The 12,567-nt window shown below is 30.3% G+C and overlaps 1 protein-coding gene across 1 annotated transcript in view; it reads left to right on the forward strand.

Moving 5' to 3' along the window:
- The window catches only part of LOC118186924 (monocarboxylate transporter 10-like), a 474,920-nt gene that overhangs the window by 53,849 nt on the left and 408,504 nt on the right, over positions 1–12,567 (forward strand). The gene's annotated exons all lie outside the window — the stretch shown is intronic.

The following is a 12,567-nucleotide window of genomic DNA, read 5'->3' on the forward strand; positions in this document are numbered from 1 at the left end:
TAGCGGGAACCGCCAGGTTCGTGATTTTATTTCCCCGTAGCCGAGACTGCCTAGGTACAAATTCCAGCCAGTGCCTTCACACGTTTTCCTACGTCGACCCCCGTGGGGATATCTGTTATAAACGATAATAACGTCAATATTTTTTACGCACTTATTAAAGTTATTTGAAAGAATGATGGGGGTTACTTTTTCCACTTGTGCGTAGTGAAAGGGAAAGTAAAATAGGTTACCATAAATTAAGAATTTAGCCTAGTGAATTACTCTTGAAAAAAAGTGCGCAAAGATAGGTTTTCTTCAATTGCTCAGTAAATTTGTCACCAAATTTTACTTAATTTAATATTTAGGCGTATTTTGAGTCGTAAGATCAAATATAGTAAAAAAATCGTTTTGCCATTCCAGAAAAAAGTCCGATTTTGTTTCAAAATACCCATGTTAGAGCAAAGTTATATATAAATCTAATGTATATCCTGATAATAATATATAAATACATGTTATATATAAATCTAAAATATATCCTAATCTAATCTAATATATATTATGTAAGAAAAGTAAAGAATATGTAAAAGATTAAATTCGCAGAGAAAAATAATTCTCTTCTGTATTCTAAAAATAGTAACCTCTATATGCACTGCGTCATTTCGAGAAAAATCTGTCATATGACTCTTCCATAATTCTGATGATGTGAATGAAACTAAAACTCAAACAGCCAATAGTAAATTTACAGCATTTTTAACCATCCAATCAAAATGCATTGAGAACGAAAACCAACTCAGTCTGAATTAAGATTTCACTCTGAACATAACACACTAGCTTTCAACGCTTTGGCTTAGCTAGACTGCTGTCTGCTAATTCATTTTTACTGCAAATTTATCAAAAATGTAAGTTTTTTTTTTTTTTTTTTTTTTTGAAATAGGCACAATAAATGTGCCAACTTGATTGTGGCCACAACATGTTTACTGAAATAGAAGTTAAATTAAATATACCTTGACTGCCAAGTTACCAAGTTAAATATACCTTGACTGCCAAATTTCTTAATCCTTGCGGATCGGCATTTCAGCATTCTACAGCATCAAAATTCTATCTATTATTTTCTTTATTTTGTTCATTGTGGATACAATCACCTGCGTTCTACTATAGAATGTATTACAGCAAAGTCGACAGGATAAAAAGAAGCTGACAAACATTATGCAGTTTTTTCAATGAATATGGTTCCATAATAAGTTTTGAATAGAAGATGTTTAATATTTTTGCGGGGAATATCTTTTCATATAAAACTTAGAACATATAAATTTATGCATAATGTATTACGTGCATTCATTCTTCTCATCGTAGGTAATTAACAATGCATTGACATATTTTTAAGTAATTTAAAAATTCAGTACAAAACATTACGATATAATACTTTTTACTTCCTTGTACGAAGTAAAAAGGAAGTATTGTAATCGCGAAAAGTTTCAGGCAGCATATTTCAACGAAAATATCCCATTTTGACCTCTTTCAAATGCAATTTAACGATGATATCTGTACGTAAGGACAGAATAAAATACTCTTTTCCTTCAAAAAAATTATAAAACTGCTTAAAAATTAATTCTGAAGAGAATTTTTCGTGGCATCTGTACGAACGTATGTACGTACGTACGTACATATCTCGCATAACTCCAAAACGAGTAGCCTCAGAACGTTGAAATTTTGTATATAGGACTGCTATAACATGTAGATGTGCACCTCGTATTTTGGTTGCAATCGGCCGCACCAAACATATATTTATATATATATATATCCACTCTGTTACCCGGCTCAGTGATCTCAGTTTCTTTACTCTTATATGTTTGTAAATCGTACATTTTTTGCTTTAAAAATGATTGAATTATGTTTTTATCTTCCGGTTAAGGATTTTATGCCTTTAGTAAATCTGTGTGCAATAATTTTAGAATTATCAGCAATTTTAAAGTTGTTTAATTGCCGCTAAGCCTGTTTTTAATGGCGGCCATTGATGTTTACATTTGAAACAGGAGACTAGTGGATTTGTTGCCAATCTAGAGAAACTTAGCTTCGCAACTACAAAGATAACGCATTCATTTATTATTGCCAATTAAATCATGCTTAATTCTTTCTGGAATGTTTTCGAGGAAATAAGTGTTTGAAATTTACTTCGTAATTTTTAATACAGATATTTTGAGTTTTTATGTATTTTTGCCTTCTCGCGAAGTGAGAACTGAATTAATTAAATGAGAAATACTCAATCGTCCGTGAAAAACTGCTTCTTTTTTGTTTTGTTTACTTAATTTCTTTTATATATCCTTCTAGCATTATTATAGTATTTGAATAGAACATGTGGCAACGATTAGATAATTCTATTCTTTAAATGATATAAATTTTGTGCATTTTGAGTTATAATATGAACGAAATATATACGTTAACTGTTATACAATTATTGGATTATATAACAGTTAACTTAGTTTCAGTTATATAATTATTATATAACTGTTATATAATTATTAATACTGTTAAGTGAATCTAGCGCCAAAGTGTCGCTATGGTAAACAAATACTAGAGTGAATTTTAAAGAATGCATTTATTCTATTGTGGTTTATGCGCTGTCGGCGTGATTTAATTCAATTCAATAAGTTTAAATGAAATGCAATAAAAAATGCGTATAATTTAATATTCCAATATAAGGAAGTCATGTGGTGTACGCATGAGATTTTTTCAATTATGTGAAAAAGATCATGACTAATCATGATCATGGCATAGTCAACGCTTGTAAGCTATATCCTGGATGTTTTTCTTCATGTCTTTCCTCATACTTCTTGCTCCATTAATGTACTAATGCTTTGCTCGCCCGGACTCTTGTTTTGGGGGGGGAGATGTATAATATAAAAAAACATGATGGCTGAACAAGCAACCGCTAATTAACTTTCCGCAATTTCAGGATCTCCCCCCCTAGTCCAGTACTTTCGAGAACATTCGAGCCTATTACGTAACCGCTTCTTTAAATAGAGGTTACTATTTTTAGAATACAGAAGGTAATTAATTTTCTCTGCTAATTTAATCTTTTACATATTCTTTCTTTCTTTATTTTTTTTACATATATTGCTGTAATAGATTCTGTAGTAGAAGGCTGTTTATTGTGATTATATCCACAATAAACAGCTAGAATTTTGATGCCGTAGAATGCTGAAATGCCAATCCACAAGGGGCCAAGTCAAGTTGGCACATTAATTATGCCTATTTCCAAAAAGCTTGCATTTTTGATAGATATGCAGTAAAAAAGAAGGAGGTCCAGCTAGGCCAAAGCATTGAAAGCAAGTGTGTTATGTTCAGAGTTAAATCTTAATTGAGACTGAGTTAGTTTTGGTTCTCAATGCATTTTGATTGGATGGTTAATATTGCTGTAAAATTACTATTGGCTGTTTGAGTTTCAGTTTCATTTACATCATCACAATTATGTAAGAGATATACTCATCTCTATACCTGACTTAAACGCCCTTAAAGAGCTTTTATTTTCGCAGTTGTTGGCCACAGTCAGAAGTGTTTTAAGACGAAAATATTCGTGATACTGAAGAAATAAATGTGTTACATTTATTTATTTAATATCACGTTCTTCGCACTTAAACCATGAAATTCAGTTCAACAGCAGTATCGCAAAATAGTTTTAAAATCAGCATATCTTTAGTATTTCTGATACAAAGTCTCGCGCGCTGGAGATAGAAATGTTTTTTCTGTACGTCCTTGCCATTGCTCGTTTTAAATTCCTTGAGTTTTTTACTCAAAAATTCGTTAAAGTTTTACAAAATATGAAATACATAATAAGACAAATTCCAGATTTCAAATTTGGGCTTCCACATGCCCATATTCGCAGTAGGATTACGTAATTCAAAATTCGATGGCTCTGTATGTACCATTGTTTTATCCCAATGCAAGGAATATACATACATTTATGCAGATTTTTTATTATTTAATTTTTTAAAATATAATGGAAGACTCTAACATTTGGTGGCAACAGTTTGAAATGTAAAACGGACATTTATAGAAAGCCCTTTTAGACTTAAAGAAAAAAAAAAAAAAAAAACTCCAGCGCGCGAGACTCTGTATCGGAAATTTAAAGATATGCTCATTTTAAAATTATTTGGGATATTGCTGTTCAACTGATTTTTATGGTTTAAATGTGAAGATCATGATACTTAATAAATAGAGATAACATACAAAACGTTAAAAAAAAAAAAAAAAAAAAAAAAAAAAAAAAAAAACCCGCCGCTTTGGATGTAATTTAAAATCTGAAACCATTCAGATTTTATCTGTCTTAAATTTTTTTTCGCAATGTACAAGTATAGTCGTTAATATCAAAAAGAAAATTCTTCCAGTTTTTAAAATTCTTTCCTTAGGACCAAGTCTCGGAATTTTGTTTAAAAGGTTTTCTTATATATTCTTTGTTTATCTTTCAGCAGCATGCAAATGAGTTAAAAATACATATTCAGAACTGTATTCTTCTGCACCTTTAATATCAGATGCAGAATATAATAATTAAGCTACTTATTTAACCCTTTCAGAAATTGACTCCAATTGAAATTGCCACCCAGTTATTTGATAACAATACCCACAATCATATCTGCTAAGTTATCGATATTGAATCGTTTATAACTGGGGTAATAATGGCTTCCAGTCTAATTATCATATTTCAAGTCTTCTCCACCTTTTAATGAGCCTGTTATAAAATGTCTCTTTCCAGCGTTAAGTAATGAAGACGTACTGCACATTTAATTTTATCCCTATAGTTATTGCATATATGTAAATTCATGTAGTTGTTGTGCACATGTATATTTCACATGTATTTATTGTGAAGTGCTGAAAAGTATACCTATCAATTCATTGTTTTAGTAGTTCAATAATTTTCACATCCGAGTTTGTTTTCTTTTTTACTTCCTTGTACGAAGTAAAAAGGAAGTATTGTAATCGCGAAGAGTTTCAGGCAGCATATTTCAACGAAAATATCCATTTTGACCGCTATCGACTGAAATTTAACGATGTTTTTGCCTGATATCTGTACGTAAGGACAGAATAAAAGACTCTTTTCCTCCAAAAAAAATTATAAAACTGTTTTAAAATGAATTCTGAAGAGAATTTTTTGTGGCGTCTGTACGAACGTATGTACGTACGTACTTATCTCGCGTAACGCAAAAACGAGTAGCCTCAGAACGTTGAAAGTTTGTATATAGGACTGCTATAACATGTAGATCTGCACCTCGTATTTTGGTTGCAGTCGGCAGCACCAAACGTATATAAATAGATTTATATATATATTTAATCTGTTACCCGGCTCAGTGATCTCAGATTCTTCATTCTTATATGTTTGCAAATTGTACATTTTTTGCTTTAAAAATGATTGAATTATGTTGTTCTTATCTTCCGGTTAAGGTTTTTACGCCTTTAGTAAATCTGTATGCAATATTTTTAGAATTATAAACAATTTTATAGTTGTTTAAGTGCCGCTAAGCCTAATAATGTTTCTGATGGCGGCCATTGCTTGTTTGCATTTGAAACAGCAGGATAGTGGATTTGTTGCCAATCTAGAGAAACTTAGCCTCGCAACAACAAAGATAACGCTTTCATTTATTATTGCGAATTAAATCATGCTTAATCCTTTCTGGAATTTTTTCGAGGAAATAAGTGTTTAAGATTCACTTCGTAATTTTTAATATAGATATTTTGAGTTTTTTATGTATTTTTGCTTTGTCGCGAAGTGAGAACGGAATTAATTGAATGAGAATATACTCAATCGTCTGTGAAAACTGTTTCTTTTTTGTTTTGTTTGCTTAATTTCTTTTATACATCGTTCTAGCTTTATTATAGTATTTGAATAGAACATGTGGCAACGATTAGATAATTCTTTAAATGATATAAATTTTGTGCATTCTGAGTTATAATGTGAACGAAATATAATACTGTTAAGTGAATCTAGCGCCAGAGTGTCGCTCTGGTAAAGAAATACAGTGAATTTTCAAGAATGCATTTATTCTATTGTGGTTTATGCTCTGTCGGCGAAGTAGATTTAATTCAATCCAATAAGTTTAAATGAAATGCAAGAAAAAATGCGTATAATTTAATATTCCGTACAAGTCATGTGGTGTACACATCAGATTTTTATCTATAGCAGTTTTTAATTAACATGAGAAAGGTACCATGATTCAAATAATTGACAATTGATATAAAAACAAATTTATAACAATTGATATAAAAACTAAAGGAAGTATTGTAATCACGAAAAATTTCAGTATCATAATTCAACGAAAATATCCATTTTGGCCACTCTCGATTCCCTTTGAATGATTTTTATTACGTGATATCTGTACGTACGGATGGACTAAATGCCCGTCTCGGTTACCTCAGCATTTTTCTTCTCATATGTTGGTATATTGTGCATTTTTTTTTTTTTTTTTTTTGCTTTGAAAGTGGTTCAATTATCGTATTCTTATATTTTAGTTAAGGTTTTTATGCATTTAGTTAATCTGCATGCTAACAGTTACAGAATTATCAACAATTTAAAAGTCGCGCTAGGCCTAACGTGGCCGCCGTTTGTTTACATTTGAAACTCTTAGTAGCATAGTGAATTAAGTGAATTTTCGCACCAAATTCAGTGTCTTTTTGCCCTTTGGGACCAAAATTTTAGTTGCAGTTTTGTGCACTGGAAATTTTATTTTCCTACCCTTTAGACGAATTGCTTGTTTTTACATACAAACTCTAATTTTTTTTCTAAAATTTGTTTTTTACACTGTTTTTAATTATATTTGGTGTTCTAGTTTTTTCTGTTTTTTTTTTTTTTTTTGTAATTATTTTAAGGAAGATGTTTTAAGCTTTTGCGGTTTTCGCCTTACCGCGAAATGAGGACTGAACAGATTGAATGAGAAATATATCCCTAATGAATTTCGAGCGAATAAGTTTATACGAAGTTCAGCAAAAATTATATATAATTTAATTGGCCGTCCAAAGAAGTCAATGTGGTGCCCACACTATCAAAGTCCTTTTAGCAAAGCTTTCCCTCAATGCATAACTAGAAACTGATTCAATAAATAAAACGCAGGTTCAATACTTAGAACAAAACGATGAAAAGTTGACGGTGAAAAATTTCTTAATATTGTTGGAAAAAAAAAAAAAAAAAAATCTGAAAGGTTTCAGATTTTAAATTAGGTCCAGAATTGCGTTTTTTAACGTTTTGCGTGGTAGCTTTATTCATTAAATATCATGTTTATTGCACTTAAACCATAAAATTCAGTTCAACAGCAATGTCGCAAAATAATTTTAAAAATGAACATATCTTTAGAATTTCCGATACACAGTTCCGCGCCCGCTGGAGATGAAAAGGTTCCCCTCTCGTAGAGTATTGCCATTGCTCGCTTTTAAATCGCTGAGTTTGTTACTCAAAAATTCGATAAAGTTTTACAAAATACGAAATCGATAATAAAACAACTTCCAAATTTCAAATTTGGTCTTCCAGATGCCCACATTCGGCGGAAGATTACGTTATTCAAAATTGAATGGCTCTAGGTACTGCCGTTTTGTCCCAATGCGAGAAACAAACATTTATTTATTCAGATTCTTCATTATTTAATTTCTTTAAATATAAGACAGGGTGATAATATTTGGTGGCAACAATTCAGAAAGTGATTCTCCGTTTATAGTGAATCGACGCAAAATGCCAAATCGAAATCAGTAGTCCTTCTGGGCAAACTGCCCGTTTGGACTAATAATATTATGAAATTTTAAAGTTGCTAAAACAACATAAATATTTTCGTGGATAATTTATCTAATCTTCATTTAACTAAAATGAGAAAGGCTACGTATATGGATTGCTTTTATTTTACATAAATTATGCACAACGGGACGGTTAAGTGGGCGGGGGAGAGAAAAAAGAAGGAAAAAAACTCCGGTTCTTTTTACCGTTGCCACAAAAGACAAATACCAGCTGAAAAATCGATTCCCTACTGGTATTATATGTCATCCTTAATGGCAAAATTTCCTGAGAAAAGAACACGCCGTGCATTAATGAAAGTTGAAAAAGTTTCTACTCGAATTCCCGCCTTCCATTATGAAGCCGTAAATGAAAACACTGAACTCGAGTGTTCTAAAAATGGTGGAAACACGTAGAAGAATAAATTGTTTCCCACAAGTCGCCGAACTGTCGACAGATATTCGGAATCAATTTTTCAAACAAAAGTTCGGGTGCTAGACAATCGCTACGATTCATCAACCCGAAATTTCGAGGTTTGGAACAATAACGCCATTCGTCACTAAACTGTAATTATTTTTTACGACTTATTACTCACATCGCCGAATACTTTCCAGCTCTTAGCGAAAGAAAAATGGCGCAGATGATAAAAATAAAAAGCTGGGAAACAAAAATAAAAATGAAAGGTTTTGGATAAAAAGTAACATCATTTAAAGGCTTAAGCCGTGATGTTATAATAGGAGACATTTTTTTTCTCTTGTTGTTATGGTAACAAGGATTTATTTCTGCAGACGATGGCATCTTTTTAAAAGCCTTCCATCTTCCTTTCTCATGTTTTAATTTCATTGTTTCAGACGCCATTTTTCTTTTTCATTTTAAAAATGACAAGAAGCAATGTTTTAAACTTAGTTTTTTTTATGCATGAAATTGGTTAATAATTTAGAAGAATATTTATTTAAATGAAATGTTTTTATGAATTCATTTCCATTATGTTAAGGATACATAGACTTCTGAAAGTTTGAATAAAGGATCAGTGAATAAGTGAGTCTTCATATTCTAAATTATATTTTACTTTCCTTGTGTTTTTTAATGCCGCTTTTGTTTAAAATGCTAATGAAACGCTGTAAATTTCAACTATTAGAGTAATTCTAAAAAGTGAATATGCAGCCATATTATGTAGAATTCTTCTTAAAATTATTGATTGTATATAATAATAACTGAATTGAAATTAAAATACCAGTTCTATATCTGTTTCTTGGGTACAGTGTCTCACAAAAGTGATGGGACACTTGTGCTTTACAAAAGGAAACTGTAATAAAATAAATTTAAAAAACATGTAAAAATTCTTTGTGGGTGTGTTTCATACTTAAATTTAGTAACAATTATTACATAAGATACATTTTCTCAAAATATTAATTTAATAAAAATACAATTGTTCAGAACGGAGCAAAAAATGGCTCACATAAGTGATGGGACACCATTAGATACTACTACGTACTACAATAAAAATATTTTTGGGGGTTTTTATTTTTACTCAAAAGCAATTGGCAATAATTTATAAAATCGTTTGCAGTATTTTTCTCCAGTCTGTTTTGGAATTTTTGTGTGTTTTAGCTCTGTGCAGCCATGAATGCTAAACAAAAAGAAACTTTGCCTGAAATTCGAAAATTAGTTATTAATTTGGATATTGAACGTGGAAAATCTATTAGAGAAACTGCTGAAACAGTTAACGTGAGTCATTCAACAGTTTTCAATATCATTAAACGATATAAAAAGAATCATATGATTCAGGATAAAAGAAGACCTGACCGAGCATTAAAGCTATCCAATGGAATAAAGCGAATTATCGTTCGAAATATTAAAAAAAAATAAATAAAAGAATGAGTGCTCCTAAAGCTGCTGCTGATTTACAAGCATTATATGGAGTAATTGTTAATCCTGAGACTATTAGAAGAGTAATTCGATCTGCTGGATATCACGGTAGAGCAGCCAGGAAAAAATTCTTCGTAAGTGAAAACAATAGAAAACTCAGACAGGTCGCAAAATCCAACATAAATAAGAATTCTGATTACTGGAATGAAGTTATATTTGCTGATGAGAGTAAATTTAATACATTTGGTTCTGACGGTAGAATCTTGGTGTGTAGAAAACCCAGGGAAGAATTTCGCAAACAGAACTTGGTGCCAACATAGTGGAGAAGGAGTTATGGTATGGGGGTGTATGTCGTCCGCTGGAGTTGGTAATCTCGTTTTTATTGACAGTATAATGTATCAATACAATTATATTGACATTTTAAATCAAAATTTGAAATCTTCAGCACGAATATTGAACCTTCATAACGATTTCAAATTCTACCAAGACAATACCCCCAAGCACACTGCTTTGAACGTTAGACTCTGGCTGCTGTATAACTTTCCTGAAATAATAAAAACACCACCACAATCTCCAGACTTAAATCTCATAGAGAATATTTGGCAAGAATTGGAATTAAGAATTCGCAAACACACCATTTCTTCAAAGCAACAATTAGAATCGGTGCTTCAAGAAGAATGGGGTAAAATCGCTCCAGAAATCATAAAAAAATTAGTCGAATCCATACCAAGAAGATTAAATCATGTTTTAAAAGTAAAAGGAAATCCAACAAAATATTAAAACCTTTTAAAAAGTAAAAGTTTTGGATAAATATGTGATGGAAAAGTAAGTGTCCCATCATTTATTGTATTTTTATTAAATTAATATTTTAATATTTTGAGAAAATGTATGTTATGTAATAATTGTTAGTAAATTTAAGTATGAAACACACCCACAAAAAAATTTTACATGTTTTTTTAATTTATTTAATACAGTTTCTTTTGTAAAGCACAAGTGTCCCATCACTTTTGTGAGACACTGTATATGCTGTAATATTACAATTGCTTTTCGTTAAAAAAAATATTCTGCTTTATACTGTTTTCTTCTTTACAAGGAGCATATATTTGAAATTTAAAAATAAAAATGTGTGAGATTATTTAACATGTAGCATGAAATCACATTTAATAATTATCAGAAGCAATTTAAAGCAACCTCTTTTTTAACTTGTCGAAGAATTATTATACTTTTTTTTGGTCCTAAATGACAGCGTGCAACGTTATTGCCAGTTTAATAAAGTATTTCATTTATTTTTTAAATATACGTAAGGATTTAAGAAGTTAACCTAGTGTAACATAAATTACATGTCAAAATTTTACCATCTCTAAAAGGTTGTTGTTCTTTCCATTTTTAATAACATTTTACCTGACTTAAATAAACGTTGCAAATGGACGATGGGAGCATTCTTTCATTTGTCTTCAATATTATAAAACTAAATTTACTGAATGCAGCTTTAAATTAATCATTTAAAAATTCATATTCATTAAACTTCTTTAAATAACATTTTTCGGCAATTTTTATTTTACACTATGAACTTTAAAAAAAAATTTAAAAAAAAAAAAAAAACGAGATTCTGTCACTATATTACAAAATTTCTACTTTTACTACTTGCGTGCATTATCGTCTGTTATAGAATAAAGTAAAATGTTTATGGCAGATAATACATAGTCTTTATACGTTATTCTTTGTATACTTGTTTGCTTATGTTTTCAAATATTAAAATTTTTGCCATTTTTTTTTCACTGAAAAAATGTTTTACCTATTTCATTAAATAGGTAACGTTTTACAAAATATGAAATCGATAATAAAACAAATTTCAAATTTGGTCTTCCACATGCCCATATTCGTGGTAAGATTACGTCATTGAAAATTTCATATCTCTATGTACCGTTGTTTTATCACAATTCGAGAAGCATACATATATTTATGCAGATTTTTCATTATTTAATTTCTTCAACTTTAATACAGGGTGATAATATTTGGTGGCAACAATTTGAAAAGTGAAAAAGAATTTTTAGTCCAAAGGAGAAATTTTCCAGAAGAACTATTAATTTCATTTTGGCATCTAGCGTTGATTCACTAAAAGATATGTTTCACTTTTCAAATTGTTGCCACCAAATATTATCACCCTGTATTAAAGTTGAAGAAATTAAATAATGAAAAATCTGCATAAATATATGTATGCTTCTCGCATTGTGATAAAACAACGGTACAAAGAGATATGGAATTTTCAATGACGTAATCTTACCACGAATATGGGCATGTGGAAGACCAAATTTGAAATTTGTTTTATTATCAATTTCATATTTTGTAAAACGTTAACGAATTTTTGATGATCAAACTCAAGGATTTCCAAGCGAGCAATGGCAACGTTGTACAGAGAAAACATTTCTGGCGCGTTAGACTGACTGTGTATCGGAAATTCTAAAGATATGCTCAATTTAAAATTATTTTGCGATATTACTCTTGAACTGAATTTCGTGATATTTAATAAATAAAGGTAACACACAAAATGTTAAAAAAATGCCCTTTTTGACGTAATTTAAAATCTGAACCTTTCAGATTTTCTTTTTTAAAAAACAGCACTTTTAATTAAGAAACGTTGTAGATGTAACTGCATGTTGTAAATATATAACCCATATCACTCTCACAGTTTTGCCATTTTCGTGAAACATAAATTTAACCTAATTGGGTTTCTATCTTCTTTCGAAACTGAGCAATTTAAAAACAATGAATAACTTTTGATAATTCAGATCTTTATTCTACTTTTTTTGAATAATTTATGAGACTAATTTCAATTTATATATGTGTACAATCGATAACTTTTATGAACATTTGTAAAATAATTAATCAAAAATGACTTTGTAGTGGAATGAAACATTTAGTGTCTTATTTTCTGTCATTGGCTTGCTCGGATTAGAATTTTTAGAACAAAA

Source organism: Stegodyphus dumicola, chromosome 11 (assembly GCF_044657685.1).
Source record: "Stegodyphus dumicola isolate Sdum_Otavi_A_Nest chromosome 11, ASM4465768v1".
Classification (NCBI taxonomy): domain Eukaryota; kingdom Metazoa; phylum Arthropoda; class Arachnida; order Araneae; family Eresidae; genus Stegodyphus; species Stegodyphus dumicola.